Source organism: Benincasa hispida, chromosome 8, assembly GCF_009727055.1.
Source record: "Benincasa hispida cultivar B227 chromosome 8, ASM972705v1, whole genome shotgun sequence".
NCBI lineage: Eukaryota > Viridiplantae > Streptophyta > Magnoliopsida > Cucurbitales > Cucurbitaceae > Benincasa > Benincasa hispida.
Genome location: NC_052356.1, coordinates 51852223 through 51871723, shown reverse-complemented (window position 1 = coordinate 51871723; position 19501 = coordinate 51852223). Strand labels below are relative to the sequence as shown.

The window sequence follows — 19501 nt, the reverse complement described above, 5'->3', positions numbered from 1 at the left end:
TGAAATACAAATTTGATTTTGGGCCTAGCCAAAACAAAAGCCCAGCTTTTAGAAAGTATCAAGTATTAAAATATTCTAGAGATATTATTTGTAGGATAGACTTAGAGTAGATTGAAGATTAATCTAGAAAATATGAGAAAAAGTGTAATTGTAAAGAAAATTTTATAGAGATATTTGTAACCATTAGATCATAATATGTTGGCAAAATCCTAGCCATTGATTTAGGGGTGTCAACTAGTATAAATAGGAGGGATGTCCTACCATTTGTATCAAGCCAAAAAAAATTAGACGTGCTCAATAACACAAGTGGCCTCTTTCTCAATTCTCTCTTCCAAATTTTCTCCAACCTCCCAAATTTATTTCCAACAAGATTGTATGTATGTATGTATATATGTTAGCTTTTAGCTATTCTAGTTGTCTAATATTTTGTTTCTTCTTTTTAATTAAAATTTAATTTTTCTTATAGTAGTATGGTTCAAATTGTCAAAGACTTAATTTCAAAATAAAAAATTGAAGTTTAATAATATAGGTAATTATTCTAAATGATAAAATCGTTGAAAATATTTACAAATATGACAAAATGTCACTGCTATCAATGATATGTACAAATAGACATCTATTAGTTTGATTATTTTTCGATATTTGAAAACATCTTTAATAATATTGATATTATTGTAGTAAAAGTTAATTATAAAAATTAATTTGTAGATATCTTATTTATTCACCCTCTAACGGTCTAATTAATGATGAAAAAACACACACATGAAACTAAATCTAAAACAATTACAGGGTTGTAATATTATGAATTTTCTTTCTAAAAACTTATATTTATTTTCTTATTTAACTTTTTCGCTCTTGCGATCTTGAAATTTTGGATCCATCCGTGACAGGAAATCTATTGTTCAAGGGATTGCTACGGTTGTTTGTGTGAATCTGTCCATCTCCCGTACGTGGTACGATGCTTTTAAATGTAGTTCGTGGTCAGATATTATGTGTGCCACTATTTTCTGTAAGTTTCCTTTGGGGCGTCGTCGTTGGAGAAGACGCATGCAACTCTAATCTTGTAATAAAAGCCTGCCCCACAATTCTTGTGTTTGTCTTTTAAACTTGACTGATTTAAATGTTTAGTGATATTTGATGCATATAATAAGGAGATTCACGTGTAAAGTTGAGTTGAGTTGATAATTATTGTAGGATGAAAGTGATTGGAAGAGTTGATGCGAATAACGAGGTGAAAAATGGTGAACCAAACGGTGAGTGAGTTTTTTTTAACCACACAATCCAACCCAACTTGGAAGCCATACGCCTCCTAAGTGAGTTGTAGATGAGAGTGGTTCAATTTTATTTTTATTAATATCTTATATTCTATTCTATTTTAATTGAAATTTAAAATATATTCTTTTAAAGTGATTACGTTCGAAAAAACTTTTTGACCCCCTTTTTTAGCACTTCGTAAAATATGCCATTAGTAATATTTTTGTCTCTTTTCCGTTCTAACTCTAGAGCTAACAATGAAACAATTTTGTGTTGAAGAGAAATAACATATTTTAAAGATTTGTTTCGAAAAATGGCAAAAAGTTCTAAAATTAGGAAAATTGCAAAATTATTTTTTGAATTTTAATGGACCCAAACACACATATCAGATAATAAATATGTTGTAGTTAAAAATATATAAAATTTAAATCAAATTTCAGTAAGTTTAAAAACAAAAACAATCAATATTTTATTAGCATTAAAAAAAAATAAATAAAAGAAAATAAAAGATATTTCCCCCCCCAATCTATGAAGCACATACACAGATATGGTTACACGATACGGATACGATCGGATACGGCGATTCGTCAATTTCTAAAAAACTAAGATACCGATACGTCTAAGGATACGTCATTTTTTTAATATATATATTTCTAAAAAAACGAGGATACTAATACATTGAAGATACATTTTTTTTCTCTTAAAAAAATCTATGATATAGATAAATTTAGCATACAAATTAAATAACAATAGCATAAAATAGAATACAAACACTAAAATACAATTAAAAAAAACATCTAAGATGTTGAAGTACAATAGTTAATAAAATGCAATAGAAAAGTGTCTCATATTACAAAGAAGAAGAGGGAGATTAGAGGGAGAAGTATGAAGATAAACGAAAAACTTATTCATTGAATTGTTAAAGATATCCAAATGGTTTATATTTTGGTGGATTTTGTGGAAAATCAAATGTGAAGATGAAGATTAAATGATTTTAGGGTTTGGTCTTTCACTTTTTATTTTCATTTTAGTTTTAGACTCGAGTAGTGAGCTTTTTAAATAAGTTGCCTAGTTTTAGATTGGGAAAGATTAGATGAGCTACTTGTCTTTTTTCTTTTAAAAAAGGTACGCGTAGAAATAGATACGTCAAATCGTGTGTCAGATATGTAACTAGAAAGTATCTGAAAATATCAGTATTCGATATGTATCTAATACGGATTCTTTACCTCACATGAATATCTGTACTTCATAGCCTCCGATCATAAAAGATTTCGTCAATGCCAAGCCTCGTAAACTATGTGGTGAAATGCTCGATCTCCAACATGTTGCCGCCTCCCTTCCTACACCAGAATCTAAACAGTATCTTAGCATTTTTTGTTAAGGACACTTGCAAACAAAACAAAATATTTTAAAGTCTATAGTCTAAATTTTTGTTGTTTGCAAAAATGGTAAAAATAAAGTCCATTCTACAAATGAAAGTTGTAAAATATCGCAAATACCTTCACTACTATTATACATTTGATACAATACTATTAATATATAATCAATACATTTGACTGATATACTAAATATATTTGATAATTATGTGCTTACTGATATACTTAATATAATTGTTAATCATGCACTCATTTATAATTTTGAGAAATTTGATACGCTTGATTGATATATTTGATAATGATGCACTTGACTAAACTCTTGATAAATTTTTCAATCATTAACTCATTTATACTGCAGATAAAGTTGGTACACTTGACCGATATACTTGATAAAAATACATTTGATTAATATATTGCTGATAAACTTGATAATTGGTAGCATAGAAAATGTATTATCTTACTTTGCTTAATTCGGAATTGTTCTTGGATTTTATATGTTTATTTGATGAATTTATAGGTTTCAAGCACTTAAGAGGTAAAACAGGGCGTTGCTAATGAAATGGAGCTGAAGGGCCAAAATGAAGCTTAAATGCACCAATCGAGAAAGAGAAAGCTAAAATGACCAAAAAGCCCCTGGAAGCGCAATGTACAATGTAGCAACACTAGCGCCTGACGCTTTTTCCAGAAGCACCGAATTTGATGCAATGTCGTGGTGCTCCAAAGTTCCTACATGCGAATGTTTCTGTTAGTGTTGCGGTGCTATCACAATTTTATAAATAAGAAATATGTCGCTTAGGGTTGATCGATCTCGAATTCTAACCGAACTCCACACGATTCTCTTTGTGTTCCCCATCTTTTTTGTCTATTTATGTATCTAAAAAGTTCCTAGATGTCCATCATAACAATTATGGGGATAAGGTAACTTCTTCTGGCTTGGGTTTTAGGATTTTTCTCTAGTTTCATGTACTGGAGAGTTTTTTCGAATCGAACACTGATGTATTTGCTTGATTCAATTCCGTTCTTGTAAGATTATGATTATATTATCGAACACTTGTGGATTTTATGATTGATGCTTTTTATTAACATTTGATATGTGACATATAATCTTATGTTGATCACTAAGAAGCAATAGGTTAGGTTAAATACTAAAAAAAAAAAATACACATGCAAGAGTTCTGGCTGAAAGACGAAGAAAGACGTATGTGGAATTGAATGTAGACAAGTTAAACGTGCCCACAATCAAAATGATAAATTTTTCTAATCTTAGCAAAGTGGGCTATAATTAATTAGCATGACGTTCGTCTCCAGATGGAAGTTTCTATCTCTTATTCTCCACACTTGATGTATTAAAAAATAATTTTCATAATCTTCTTCACTGCATTAAATTTCATATTAATTAATACGTAATACTTAGATGCACCCATTTTTGTGTATCCCTTCTCATCACTCACATAAAAAAGATATTAAAATATTTCAAAATGGGAAAAAATAAAATTTTTCATATGACAAGCTATGATTGGATAATTTAGTGGGACGCCGAAAGATAGGTGCTATCCGAGATGTACCTAACTATTTTTCTTAATCAATACCCAATGTTGAAAGTCATTCTCAATGTCGGTGGGCAGTGGCAGCTACAAGATCAACATCACCTCCAAACCAAAAGCATCTTCAATTATTTTCTTCTGGATAATAATCAAAACATCCTATTCCTAATGAATTTAATTGTTTCTTTTTCTATTTATATTAATTTCGGCCACTACAAAGTCTCAACATGTCCCAACCAGAAAAGAAAATGTCATCTCTACAAATACGTAAACACACCAAATAATTCATGTAATACATAAATCTAACTCTAATTTTGAGTTAAAGGATAATACGGTCAAAGCCATTTCAAACTTATCCCAAAAAACAAGTGAAAAAACTACAAAAAAAGGCTAAAATCTTTAGGGGCAATTTGTCCTTGTTGAAGGATTGTTTTCAAATATAAAAAAATAAACCAAAATATTTACAAAATATCGTAATATTTTAGAATTATCAATAAAAGATGCTGATAGATATTGATAGACGTCTATCAATGTCTATCATTGATAATTCTAAAATTTTGCTACATCTTATAAATATTTTTAACAGTTTTACCATTTAAAATAATTTTTTCTTATGAAAAAGATTGGCAAGAAAATTAGTGGCTCCCCGTGTTGAATCAAAACAAGTCCAACAACGCAAGTTGACATATGAAAAGGTATTCGCATACTCTGAATTTTCAAAGCATTCCCATCCAATTTTCCAATCAAAACACACTATATAAATATCTTATCTTCAAGAGGGCCTTTAAAAATATCCGATCTTCTTGCTCCCTTTCCCTACACAAATATCTTTCCACCATTTTCTTCTCAATTCCACTTTGCTAATCCTTTCCACTAGAAATATCAATGTATCAATAATAGAGCCTTTTATCTTATGATATGAGTAGTCTCTATCAATAATATATGAAGTATCATCCATAGACTCTCTAAATAATTAGAGACTATGACTTATATGCTTATGTTATTTTATATCTATCAATTATGATAGTCAATAATGTTAGATATATTTAAATAATAATACGTATAATTAAAGTATGAACTATATATATGGATTACTATTTTATTTATTTTATTATATTGGGCCCTATCATGTGTTTTAAATAATTAAGGCTTTAGATTCCTAATTGAGTATGGATTAAATGGATAGAAGTCTATTCCTAGTTAATTAGGATTTAGTGGGAACTCTAATTGAATTAGTATATAGAGAGTTTAGGACTATGGTCCTTAATATACCAAAACAATAAGTACTTAGTTTTTCTCGAATTTCATCTAGGAAGAGATCTACTAAGGGTATTCAGAGTTTTGGTTGAGGAAGACAATAGTCATCTTGAAGCTACCATCGATCTCTTAATGGAATCCAGTATGTTAATTATTCTTGGCAATTTTGACATGAATGATCATAGAGTTAATCTATTCAATGTAGATTTAAACTAATTATATTAACAAGTGGTATTAGAATATGAATTTCATGTTGAATTGTTGATTTATGTTCGTTTCTATTGATATTGTGATTCAATTTTGATTTTTTTTAAAGTTGATTAAAGAATTAAAAAAAATTGAAATCCTTGTTGTGCACGAACACACGGCATGATCCTCACAGCACGAAAACCATTGGTTCAATAGGTAATAGAATCCGGTAATTCAATTGCCGGTGATGGGTTTCAGTCGAAGATGTTGCCGACGATGGGTCTTGGTTGAAGGTAATTTGTTTTACCAGTTAGAGTGGGTTCACCGATTGAAGGATTTTTCTTTTTTCTTTTTATATTTATTATGGCGATGGTTTTGAGTAAATTTCAATTTAGTTTTTAAATTGATTTTTTTTTTTTTTTTTTTTTTGTAAATTTAAAATCCATAAATTTTGTGCATCTAAGTTTTTAATTTGCTTTATAATATTGTAAATTCAAGCTTAATTGACCAGGTTGTAAATTTAAGCTTAATTGATTATGTGAATTTGAATTTAAAGTTTGATTGATGATTCTTTTTAAAATTAGATTAATCATATTATGAATTAAAGTTTAAATTTGATTAATCACGTTGTGGATTCAAGTTTAAATTTGATCAAACATGTTGTGGGTTCAAGATTAAATTTGATTGATATTTTGGGTCAATTTTGGTAAAGACTATATGGTGTTTTTCTACTATTATTTTTGTACAATAATATTTTTATATTATTGCATCATATATTTTGGATTGAATTGGTCAAAATAATATGTTACCAAAGTAGTCTCGATTATCTGGATTAATTTAATTATGAAATATAAGATGTGCATATTCATGAATTTATGCGGATAATTATTTGTCCAAAGGAAGGTAATTATTTGGTAGATTGCGGGTATGCATGTGGTAATGAGTATGTCACAATTACAATGATTGCTCTCGTGGAAAATAGTGGGTCCAAAGAAAGGTTAGTTTTTGGCAAAGTTTATTGTCAGTACTTTGATTACTATCATTTATCATTGGTGTTTTTGCCCAAAGGCTGGACATCAATGTTGTGCTAGTTATCTTGTTAAAGAGGTCCACCAAATATGTAAAATTATTTTGTTATATTTTAATTGTTATTATATGTTTTGTTGTTTATTGTTTTCATTGGTCTTACTCAAATATCTGAAAATTTGAGTACAATCCCTAAGTTGAATGGAACGAACTTCATGATTTGGAAGGAAAGCCTAGAGATTCTTCTCAAGTGTATAGATTTGGACCTTGCATTAACGTTTGATAAACCTACTTCTACTGAGGAACAACCAAATACAACTAATATAGAGAAGTGGGAATAGTCAAATCGCATGTGTCTGATGATCATTAGGCACTCCATTCTAGAGTCTTTTCGGGGCTCTATCACCGAAAATGAAAATGCCAGTAAGTTTTTGCTCAAATTGAGAAATATTTTGTTAAAAATGAAAAAAGGAAAGCAAGTAGTCTTTTGACTTCTTTAACTTCTATAAGGTATAAGAGCAATGGAAACATAAGGGAGTACATTGTGGAAATGTTCAATCTTGCAGGCAAATTAAAGGCACTTGATATGGAGATAAATGAAAATTTACTCGTGTATCTGGTACTTATCTCTCTTCTCGCACAATTTACTCAGTTTAAGATAAGTTATAATACTCAGAAGAATAAATTGAGTATTGATGAGCTTATCTCACAATATGTGCAAAAAGAAGATAGGATTGAGAGTGAAAGAGCAGAAGGTGCTCATTTGGCAACTGACTCTTGTGATAACAAGACAAGGAAATCTATGAGTACTATAGAAGGGACATCTCACCAAAATAAGAGAAAGAAATAGGTTATTGAAAATCCTTATTTTTTCTACAAAAAAAGAATATTACTTCAAGAAAGATTGTCCTAAATACGCCAAATGACGTGTAAAGAAGAGTAACCTTCTTACTTTGTTTTGTTCTGAAGTTAATTTAGCTTTTATGGCTACAGATACTTGGTGGGTAGATTCAGGTGCTACTACTCACATAATTATATCAATGTAGGATTTTCTGTGGAGTTGATCGTGAAGTGATGCTGAAAGATTCAACTATGTGGACGATAGCAATCCATTTCCAATTGAAGCTATTGAGAATTTTAGATTACATTTAAAAATTGGTTATTATTTGGATCTAAATGAGACTTTTGTTGTATCGTCATTTTGACAGAATTTAGTTACTATTTTCGATTTGGACAATTTTGGTTTTTCTTTGTTTTTGAAAATAATAAAGTTAGTCTTTTTCAAGATTCCAAGATTATTGGTACCGATTTTTTAATTGATAATCTATATATGCTTGATTCTTTTGTTTTATTTAACAAGATCCTATTATCTAATTCATGTGGTACAAAGCGTAAATTAAATCAGAATTTTACTATGTTATGGCACAAGCGTGTAAGTCACATCTCTAAACAGAGAATTTAGACACTTGTGTCAGATGCAAATCCTGATTCCCTTGATTTAAGTAACTTTGACGCTTGTGTCGAATATATTAAGGAAAAATAGACAAACATAAAAAAAATTAGGTACCGACAGATGCTCAGACATCTTAGACCTAATACATACAAACAGTTGTGGTCCATTCCAACAACTTCTTGGAATAGACAACAATATTTTATTACATTCATAGACAATTTTTCAAGATATGGGTACCTATATTGAATTCATGAGAAGTCTCAATCTTTGGTCATTTCAAGTCTTTCAAAGTTGAAATTGAACTTCAACTTGGAAAAAAGATTAAGGATGTCATATCTGACCGTGTTGATAAATATTATGGTAGATATGACGCATCAGGTGAACAATGTTCAGGGTCCTTTGCCAAATACCTAAAGGAATGTGGAATCTAAAGGAACCGTGAGATCCACTGCGTAAGCGGGATCGATCCCAAATATTATTTTCACATACATCAAAATTTACAGTACACAATTATCTATCAAAAGAAAATTTACAACATGCATTCCAAAAGAAGAAGAAGGGTTAGAAAACAGTTGCTTAACCCTTAGAGCCAAAAATCTTCACGATAATCCTCCTTTTCGATAGGTCACGAACAATTACGATCACCTCGAACAAAATTACTGCAATCCCAAAGAAGTGAACACCACCACAAGTGAGACCTCTGTATTCTCTGTAGGGGATGAGAATTCTCAGGCGGTGTGGGCTCTGGGTTTTAGGAGAGGGAGAATATTGAGAAGATAATTTTTTAGGGAGATCAAACAGTAGAATTCCAAGAGACCCTCTTTGTGAAGAAGATGAAATAGATCGATAAAAACTGAGCCCCATTAGCACGATTAATTGGGAGAGAAAGGGGAGGGAGTTGACTCCCTCCTAAAATAATTTCCTAAAAATAATTTAATTTTAATAAATTATTTAATATATATACGTGATAACCACGTTATCATATAATACATATTAAACTATATGTTATATCAAATATAACACATGACCTATAGTTCTTATATTGTATAAATACAATATAACCTATAGTTTTATTTCTTTCAATATAATGCATGGTATTTAATATAAATCATATTTATACTAAATATAATTATATGAATCTCATCCATATGGTTAGTATTTGAATCAAATTCAAGTATTTAATTCCTCTCATAATAAACTTTATATCATAGTGTATCAAATATATTATATTAATTATATCACATATAATTAGTTCCCTCAATTAATTTAAACAATTCAAATTAATCTAAAATTAATTATGAAAAATCTTTATTGAGCTAGAAAGAAGACCTTATGGACCTCTAGATTGAAGCTTCAATGGTACTTGAACAATTAATTAAACTTCTTTAATTAAATTATTCAACATCCATTAACTGTCGGTCACTCCATTAAAGACCAACAGCTGCAATCTTCGCACGAAAGATATATTTCTGTATCCATTGGATATAACCAGTCAAGAGTACAATGACTCTTCACAGTTTACTCGTAGGTACAGTTTGGTCGAAATTATCCTTTTGCCTCTATAGTTACATCTAACTCCTTAAATACCACTAATCCCTCTAATGAATAATAAGTCATAGTCCAACTATGATTGAACCCCTATCAGGCCAAGAGAGAGAGTGGTGCCACATTTTTCAAGCCCCACAATCAGTCTTTAAGGAAGCAATTTATGTACTTAAACCGACATTAGGGAATGAGTGAATTTTACATTGTGTAGCTATGTTCTCAACTTCCCAATCAGACGAATCCTCAAAATGGTAGGCGTATTGAGTTGGCAATCTGGCCACTCTCGTCCATACAAATCAAAGGACTGCTTTCATAGGCAGGAGATCACAACTCACTCATGATTCAGGTCATGTCACCTATGGTCATCCTGATGAAATGTAAGTCTCTATTATTAATGACATTATAAAATGAAACTAATCATTTCTTCGTCCAGTCTTATACAAACTACTTTGTATATAATACCCCTACTCACATGCCTTTATATGAATGTTCAGATCAAATTATTTGTAACACTTTACAACAATTGTAATATCTACAAAGGGGTCATATTCGTAGTGTCACCAAGATAAGGTACCCAGCCTTATCCATCTACTACAGACTATTTAGATTATCACTTAAACATGATCCACTTATATGTTTCTACATACATATTTAAGCTACAGAAGATAACCATAGATTTTAGTTTATTGGTTTGTGGATTAATGCTACTAAATGTTGAATAAAATATCTCATATTTTATTAAATAAATAAAATTATTTGTACATTACAATTACAAACTACAAAACTCACAAGATTTAGGGCATCAACCCCAACAATATCCCACATGTTCTAAAGCTAGTAGGGTGTACAATATAACGTGTGTGGAGTTGATCATACGCTAAATTGAAATCAAAATTACTGGGCCTTCTTTTAACTAATTGTTCAAAGGGAGCAACAAAGTAAGTCTTGAATTGATTAATGCGTCGAGGGGGAGGACACCAACGCATCATTAAGCTCCATCAAGGAGAGCATCTAGGCTCATGTCCTTTCGATGCACTCACCTCTTGGTGCTCAACCACAATTGTCATATTTCTATGACTCATGGGTGGATGTACTAAGAAGCACAGGGTTGTTTTATATCTCTAGAATCACTCCTGACTTTGCTTAATGGTTTGGATAATTTTTTTTAATTATTAAAAAAGTCAAAAGTTTGAATCCCATAAATTGTGCTAAAAGAATATAATTATAAACGCCAACAAATTAAACAGAGAGAGGGGAAAGGAACTTGTAAATAAGAGAAAACTGAATATAATTAAAGGAAGAGAATTGTACAAAATTGGGCATATAATGAAACACAAAGAAAAAAATGATAAAATTGAGAATAAAAATTCCAATGTTAATCAAGAATGAGAAACCATATGAACTAAAACCACATAAGAGATTATTTGAAAAAAAAAAACAAGAGGTTAGATGATAGAATCCTCCAACAACACACGTTGTTGAACTCAAAAAGAAAGAATAAAAATAAAATAAACAAGAAGATTTGAGAAAATTGTTATACTTGGATATTGGGTTCCTGCTCTAGTTTTTATTTGGTTCTTAAGTTTCAAAATATTACAATTTTAATTTTTAAGTTTTGAGTTTTGTTTTAATTTGGTCCCTAAATTTCAAGACTTACATTTTTAACCTTAATTTTTAATTTTGTATTAAATACTTCTTTTTGCCTTTAGTGGTAATAATTATTGGTTTATAATTTAAAAGTACTATAAAGTAAAATTTTAAGTTTAATTTTAATATTGATAAAGAAAATAGTGACACTTAATTAATCACAATAATGTTAAAGTGAAAAATAGACATTAAGTCAAAAAATTGAAAATAAGTATTTAGAGAAAAAACGATGTTAGATGTGTAAATTTTGAAACTTTAAACCAAATTAAAACAAAATTTAAATCTCATTAATCAAATTGTTGATATCTATTGATCAAATAGAAACTATACCCAAAACTTAGAGATCAAAATATATTTTTTTCATAAATTTTTTATAACTATTATAATTTGTTGACCATTTATAAAGGAGCAACATTAGCATGCATCTTGGATTGTATCCTACATCTTGTTGTTGTTGTTTTGTTGTTGTTAAGAAAATAAAAGTATAGGAACATAAAAAGATTATTTAATAAAAGTATAGGAACATAAAAAAAATTATTAAAAAATTTAAGGGAAAAAAAAATTAAATGGTCATAATTGGACAACTAAGTGAGCTATAAAGAAAAAGGGTGCAATCCCAAATATTTTTCTTTTGAAAGTGCTTATTTGATAAGTAAAAATCCATTAGTATTTTATGTATGGGGATTTTCAAAAATAGAAAAATAAGAAAAAATATTTACACAATCTCCTTCTATTATAGACTAAGTGATAAAACACTATCATTAACTATTACAGATCACTGATATATCTATCATAGATAGACAGTGAAGATACACAGATAAACACCAATAGTAGTCTATCACTATTTATCATGCTATCAATGGTCTATCAATAGATAATGATTTTGTTCATGATTTTGTTGTCATCAACTACACAATAGATGTTGTTATTGAATATGAAAATTTTGTTGCTTTTAGATAGTTGTGATAGACATTGTAATAGCTTTTAGATAGTTATGATAAACACTGTTATCACTATCTATTATAAATAGTCTATCACTGTCTATCACTGATATATAGTAATAGACTACTATCAATGCCTATGAATATATAATCATTTTGTTGTTGCTAGTTTTTTTTTTCTTTTTTGCTTTAGATAGACGCTGATAGTAGTTTACCAACGTCTATCCGTGATAGAAATTGATACACGTCTATCACTATAGATGCTGATAGAAGTTTATCAGTATCTATCAGTAATAGAAACTAATAGAAATCTATCAGTAATAGAATCTGATAGAAGTCTATCAATGTATATTAATGATAGAAACTGATAGTTCATTGATATCTTTTTTTTATAAAGCAACTCGACTTCGATTCTTGAATAATCCACATCTTCTTTTGTAACAAAAGATTCCCTTTTTATGTGGATTATGTGGAAAAGACCCGTATCAATAATTATGATTTTTCGTATCGACAATTTCTCAATATCTTGTTCATTCGCAACAAAATATTTTCTTTGTGCGGCGGTAAAAAAAAAATCCAAGTGATAGAAACTGATACTAGTCTATCGTTGAGAGAAATTGATAGAAGTCTACCGATATCTATTCATATTTATTTATTATTATTATTATTATACTATTTCTATAAATAGTTTAACCATTTTTTTTTTGTTTGCGAAAATTTCTCTTTATTCAAACACAATAAATTCTATATAAAAAAAGCATTTATATATGAACGTTAAATACACTGAATCAATTTAAGAATCCGGGATGAAGTTGAGGAAAGCGTCGGTGGACTTATTTGTACACAAGTTAAACTTGCCCATCCTCCAGCATATCTAGGAATAACCCACACCACAACATATATATAAAAATTAAATCTAATTGATAAATTTTCCTAATCTTCTTCACTATGTTAAATCCCAAATTAATCAGTTCCCAATGTCGAAATCATTGTTAATGTTGGCGGGCAGGGACAGTTACAAAATCAACTCACCTCCAAACCATTGTCAATGTTGGTTCTGTTATTCGTACCATTCGTTATTTGAAAAGTTGTGTGGGTCAAGATTTCTTCTTAGTTTCATTTGTATTCTCTCTCTAACAGGTTAGTGTGATTTTTATTAGAGAATTGTCCCTTGACTTGACGTTCTCTTATTGGACGGCTTATATTATTTCTTGGTAGTTCTTCTATCTCCTATCGGATGGCTTGTATTATTTCTTGGTGGTTCTTCTATCTTTTGGAAAATCAATGGGTAGCAAATGGTGTCTCGTTCATTAGTCAAGAATGAGTGTCGCTCTATGATTTCTTTTACATCTTAACTCAAGTGGCTTAAAGTGTTACTCTGAGTATTGGGGTAGATCAGTATTACATATTGCTCAACATCCTTTTTTTTATGAAAGCACAAAATACATCGAGGTACAATGTCATTATATTCACAATGCAATTCAAAAGGACGCCATTGCTATATGTCTTGTCATTACCAATGAGCAACTTGGAGATATCTTTATGAAGGCTTTAAGGAAAACAACTTTTTTTATCTTCTTCGCAAGTTGGGCATTTGTGTGATACCCACACTCCAATTTGATGGGTATTAGAAAATATATTTTCGTATGGGATTTGTAAATATATTTTCATATATGATTTATAAACATTTTCTATTTAATATTTTTTAGACAAATTTTATTTTTGGTCCAAAATTAGATTGTAGGTATATATTGATCTTATGGTGCGTTTACCTATCCATTTGAGATTTAGGTTGCAGTCGTAATTGGATTGCATTATAAAATATATGTGTTGTAATGGCAATCAAATAACATTTGATGGTGTTTACTAATGTGTAATAGAAATTGGTCCAACCATTTTACTCTATATCTCTAATGCGAATGAAATTTGAATGGATTACCATAATGCCCTTTTGTATTTTTAATTAATTTTATGATTCCCTCCTTATTTTTTATACTTATTTTTTTAAAATTTTATTTAGTAATTAAAAATTTATATTTTATAAAACTTAATCCCCATACCAAAAAAAAAAAAAAAAAAAACAAATCTAGGATTTAAAATTACTAAATATTAATTATATTAAATTTAGTTTATCTAATTTAAGTTTGTGTTTTGTTGTTGATTTGTCTTTTTAAAATAATCTTGATATATATATTTTAAAACAAAATCTTTTTTATGATATAAAATTTTAAACCAAAGCAAGAAATAGTTAGCGTCTGACTCTAGTTTTGGCCATAGAGTTAGAGTTGGAGTAACAACGAGATCAAATAGGAGCGAGAGGGTGATGGAGAGGAAGAGAATAATTCAACAATGAAACTGCGAATAAACTAGAACTCAAATTCAAGAATTGAAGCCCGAAAAGAACATAACAATAATCTTACTCTGCAATCTTAAACCAATGAGAGAAATACCTAGTGTGCCTGGTTTTGACCACTAATCAGGAAGAGTTGGAGAAGGAGCGAGAGTGAGAGCGAAATAAAGGATAAGAGAGAACATGATGGAGCGTGAGAGAGGAATTGATCAATGAAATCGTGGATCAACAAGAATTTGAATTCAAGATTAGAAGCCCAAGCTTTACGAGTTTTGATGGTTTTGTTGATGGTATTTAGAAGAGAAGAAAGAAGGACGGGTTTACTACAAGAATTTTCACCTTTCCCCACACAAAAAAAAAAAACAAAAATGTCGGGATAGGCTATGCCAACACATTTTTTTTGCGTCGGCATTATCATCGTCGTATCTATGTCGGAAGAATTTTCTCACGATGAAAACTATTTTTGTGTACATAAATACCATCTTTGCAATGAAATTGTTTGCATCGGCATATGTGTTTTCCCAACAAAATACAATTTGCGTTGGCAAAAGCATATTTCTAAACAACAAAAAATTTCAGTTCAACATACAGATTTCTGCCAACGTTTATTTGCGTTAGCATAAGTTATTTATAATTTTATATATTTTTTGTAACAATTAAATAACCAAAATTTTATTTTCTTAGTACCTAATTATGCACAAACAAAAATTAATCTTCAAACAAATCAAATGGGGAAAAATATAATAAAAGTAAGCTTATATATTTAAAAATAAGACTAATATTCAATACACAAGTTATAAAATTCTACGAACAAAAACTGTTATACAATTAAATTTGAGCTTTTCTAGCTTCTTACAAATTCCCAACACAACCCCCCCCAAAAAAAAAAAAAGTTTAATTCCTTAAGCCAAAATACCCTAAGCCCAAATAAGTGAGATACTAAACCAAACTAAGTAATTATCTCTAAATTTTCTCGCAATGTCCAAAAAATGATCTTTAAGAATTTACACGAACAACCTGAAATAGGAAAAACAAATATTATGAAAGATTTCTTAAAGTCAACAAAGAAAAATGCACAAAAAGATCTTAACAATCACACAAAGACTTAAACAAAATGTTTAAGATGGTTATGAGGAATGATCTCTCTCAAGCTACAAACATGTCGTCAATGTTCATAATTAAAACATGGACACCACAAACAACCATTTTACTATCTAAAATGTGAGTAAAATGATAATAATTAAGACATGAACCCCTCCCCCACACTACGAGCATGTTGTAAATCCATTTAAACAAATAGATAAACGCCCCTTAAACCTCCACAAATATTGGATGCCTACCAATAAGCCGACAACAAAGTTCCTTTAAAGTGCACAATTAGGTTTTAAGATAATCTAAAACACAATTACAACATATACATCCCTTCCCTTCCCCCTCCCATGCTACGAACGTGTCTTAGTTTCACTTAAACACCATTTAAACCTAGAAAGTAACAATAAATACATAAAAAACATCAAAGTGAATCCCTCTCCTCTAAATCCACCTAAATTTCTTTCAAGTTTAAACCCGTCATTCGATAGTCCTAAAAACATATAAAAAAAATTCTCGGATCCCTACAAATAAATCAAGAACAAAGTTCCTTTAAAGTGCACAATTAGGCTTCAACATAATCTAAAAAGAAATTACAACATATACATTCCCTCCCCCCTCCCCCCAAACTACGAACGTGTCCGAGTTCCACCTAAACGACATTAAAACAACAAAAGAGTAACAAATGCATAGAAAACATCAAAGTGAATCCCTCCCCCCTAAATCCACCTAAATTTATTTCAGACTAAACCCATCATTCGATAGTCCTAAAAGCATATAACTCAACTCTTGGATCCCTACAGATAAGCCAAGAACAAAATTTCTTTAAAGTACACAATTAGGCTTCTAGATTATCTAGAAAACAATTACAACATATACATCCCTCCTCCTACAAGCTATGAATGTGTCCTAGTTCCACTTAAACGCCATTAAAACCATAAAATAGTAACAAATGCATAGAAAGTGTTGAAGTGAATCCCTCCCCCTTGAATCCACCTAAATTTCTTTCAAAACTAAACCCGTCATTCGATAGTCCTAAAAGCATATAACTCAACTCTCGAATCCCTACAAATAAGCCAAAAACAAAGTTCCTTTAAAATACACAATTAGGCTTTTAGATAATCTAAATAACAATTATAATATATACATCCCCCTCCCCCAAGCTACGGACGTGTCCTAGTTTCACCTAAACGCCATTAAAATCACAAATTAACAACAAATGCATAGAAAGCGTCAAAGTAAATCTCTTCCCCCCCTAAATCTACCTAAATTTCATTCAAGACTAAACTTGTCATTCGATAGTCCTAAAAGCATATAACTCAACTCTCGAATCCCTACAAATAAGCCGAGAACAAAGTTCCTTTAAAGTGCACAATTAGGCTTCTAGATAATCTAGAAAACAATTACAACATATACATCCCCCCTCTTCCAAGCTACAAACGTGACCTAATTCCACCTAAACGCCATTAAAACCACAAAGTAGCAACAAATGCATTGAAATTGTCGAAATGAATCCCTCCCCCCTAAATCCACCTAAACTTTTTTTCAAAACTAAACCCGTCATTCGATAGTCCTAAAAGCATATAAATCAACTCTCGGATCCCTACAAATAAGCCAAGAATAAAGTTCCTTTAAAGTGCACAATTAGGCTTCAAGATAATCTAAAAAATAATTACAACATATACACTCTCTCCCCCCTCTCCCTCAAGCTACGAACGTGTCCTAGTTCCACCTACCATTTAAACCAAAAAGTGGCAATAAGTACACTAAAACACACATATTTAAAATGACTACCATAACTGCAGGATAGCCACAAAATAACAAATGAAGTTCCTAAATCCACTAAAATGTTCATATTTGAAGTGGCTACCATAACTGCAGGATACCACACAACAACCAAATTAAGTTCCTAAATCCACTAACCAAGAACTGAAAGTTGTCATAACGTACCTAGTTGTTCGAAGGTCCATCTCCTTGTTTTTGCACAGCTAACTATCTTTTTATTTCAGTCAATTGATCTTGAAAACCCGAAACTATTGACTTCAACATGACATTTTCCTCCTTTAAGCTTGTCACCTCCGCCTCAATCTTTTCATACTTATTCCCAATATCTTTATCAATTTATGAGGAGTGTATGTTTTCTTTTAATGACTTTTGCCCATGCATGTTTTCATCGGGATAAATACGTCTATGCCAATGAAAATGGATGTGTCGGGAAAAAAAGTATCAGAACAGCTAAAAATTCTTGTAATGATAATATAGGGATTGAAAAAAAAGAAAGTGAAGTATTCATTGAAAGTTCTAGGATGAAGAGAAAAAATATATATAAAGTTTGATAATTTTGGGTTTATTTTTGGTTTTTAGAAGAAAGAGTAGTGTGTTCTAGATCAAACCGAGTTGTACATACCAAGGGAAAGGCAAGGAAAAGGTATGTCAAAAATTTAGGTGGTCCCACGTAATTCATCCATTGTAATTGGATTGACACCTGGGAGAGGATTGCAAGAATGGGTATATCAAAATGTGGGCCCTACCAATACTTTATATTTATGAAATTAGGTAAATAGCCATGCAGCTTGGACAAATGGCCAAAACATAATGTAAAGAAAAATAACCAAACAGATTTTTGTTTGTGAAAATGATCCATCTACTAATTTGCATATTATTTAAAATTTAGCAATGGACAAAAATAGTTCTACTGTCAAATCCCTATAAATATGGAGTATTTCAAACAATTATAACAATCTAAAATAAGATCTAATAAACTAAACTACCTAAATCTTCTAAATTTAAATTTTTTAATCTACTTATTGTGTGAAGCAAAAAAAAATAATAATAATAAAACAGCACTATATCAAACCTAACTTTAGTTCTTAAACAAGAATAATACCACTAAAACAAAAATTAAAAAGCTACACCTTTATGGTCGAATACATTAGCTATCAAATGAAGTTGGCCTCATACTAAGCTCAACAAATACCTTCTACTCCAGTTAAAAAAATTTCATATGCTATCACACATATTACAAGCAACTTAATATGCTTGTAAATTAAAATATAATTAATATGCTTCCACCACTCTAACATTATAATTAATTAAATTTTCATGAATCTAATTCATATGAATTAAATATTTGAATCTCATTCAAATATCTCTCTCTAATATAATAATTAATTAAATCTTCATGAATCTAATTTACATGAATTAAATATATTCAAATATTTTTCTCTAAGATAATTTGAACTATAGCTCACATCTATAATTAGTTTTATATTAATCACATTAATATACAAATTTCTCATTGATTTGAACAATTTAAATCATTCCTCATAGCTAACAAGGGGACTTGGTGGACCTACAGATCAGAAGCTCCAACGATGTGAGATTAATTGTCTAAACTCATTTACCAAATTAATCAACATTTGTTGACTGTGGGTACACTCTACTAAAGACCCACAACTGCATTCATCTTGCTGCAAATATATTTCTGTGTCCATGGATATAAATCAATAATAGCAAGTTAGTCCTTCATGAGTGTTCGTAACACCAACTGGGTCAATTTATCGTTTTACCCTTGAGTTACCTCTGTATCCTTAATTACCAGTGTTTCTCTAATGAACAACCTATTTACCAACCATTAAATAGAAATCGGCCCTCTCGGGTCAATGAGAGGATATGGCTCGTTGTTCAAGTTTTGGAGACACTAGTTAAGGGAACACTCAGCTACTTACCCTAAAGTCAGGTAGGCTTATTGAGTAAGCAAACTGGACACTCTCACCCATACAAATTAAAAGACAACCCCTCGTGTACAGGAGGAGTTCATAATACATTTA

At 30.3% G+C, this 19501-nt stretch overlaps 1 long non-coding RNA gene across 2 annotated transcripts; it reads left to right on the top strand.

Moving 5' to 3' along the window:
- Nucleotides 1–231: 231 nt before the first annotated feature.
- On the top strand, nucleotides 232–3698 carry LOC120082541. 2 transcript variants are annotated; one of them, XR_005483208.1, is made up of 3 exons: nucleotides 232–381; nucleotides 891–1253; nucleotides 3148–3698. It is a non-coding gene; the product is annotated as an uncharacterized LOC120082541 (long non-coding RNA). The 2 variants fall into 2 exon arrangements; XR_005483209.1 differs by having other exon boundaries at nucleotides 253–377.
- The last annotated feature ends 15803 nt before the right edge of the window (nucleotides 3699–19501 follow it).